We start from the raw sequence: 360 nt of genomic DNA, 5'->3' as shown, positions 1-360 counted from the left end.
TCATCTATCTTCTATCTCCCTACGTATCATCTATCTAGCATCTATCTATCATCTTCATCATCTATCATCTATCATCTATCATCTATCTTCTGTCATCTCTCTATCTCCCTATGTATCATCTATCTATCATGTCTATCATCTATCTATGTATCTATCTTCATCATCATCAATCAATAAACTATCAGCTATCTAGGTATCTGTTAAACAATCAATCCATCAATCAGTCTATTATTCATCTATCTATCATTCATCATATGATAAACAGTGATGGGAAATAGATCTCAATATATGTTTTCCTTTTTCTTTGATTCCACAGCAGAATCAAGAAATAGCATATCACAAGCAAAATAGTTTAAAAAT

This window comes from Nannospalax galili, unplaced genomic scaffold (assembly GCF_000622305.1).
Source record: "Nannospalax galili isolate Female #2095 unplaced genomic scaffold, S.galili_v1.0 scaffold2534, whole genome shotgun sequence".
Taxonomy (NCBI): domain Eukaryota; kingdom Metazoa; phylum Chordata; class Mammalia; order Rodentia; family Spalacidae; genus Nannospalax; species Nannospalax galili.
This window is presented reverse-complemented; position numbering follows the sequence as displayed.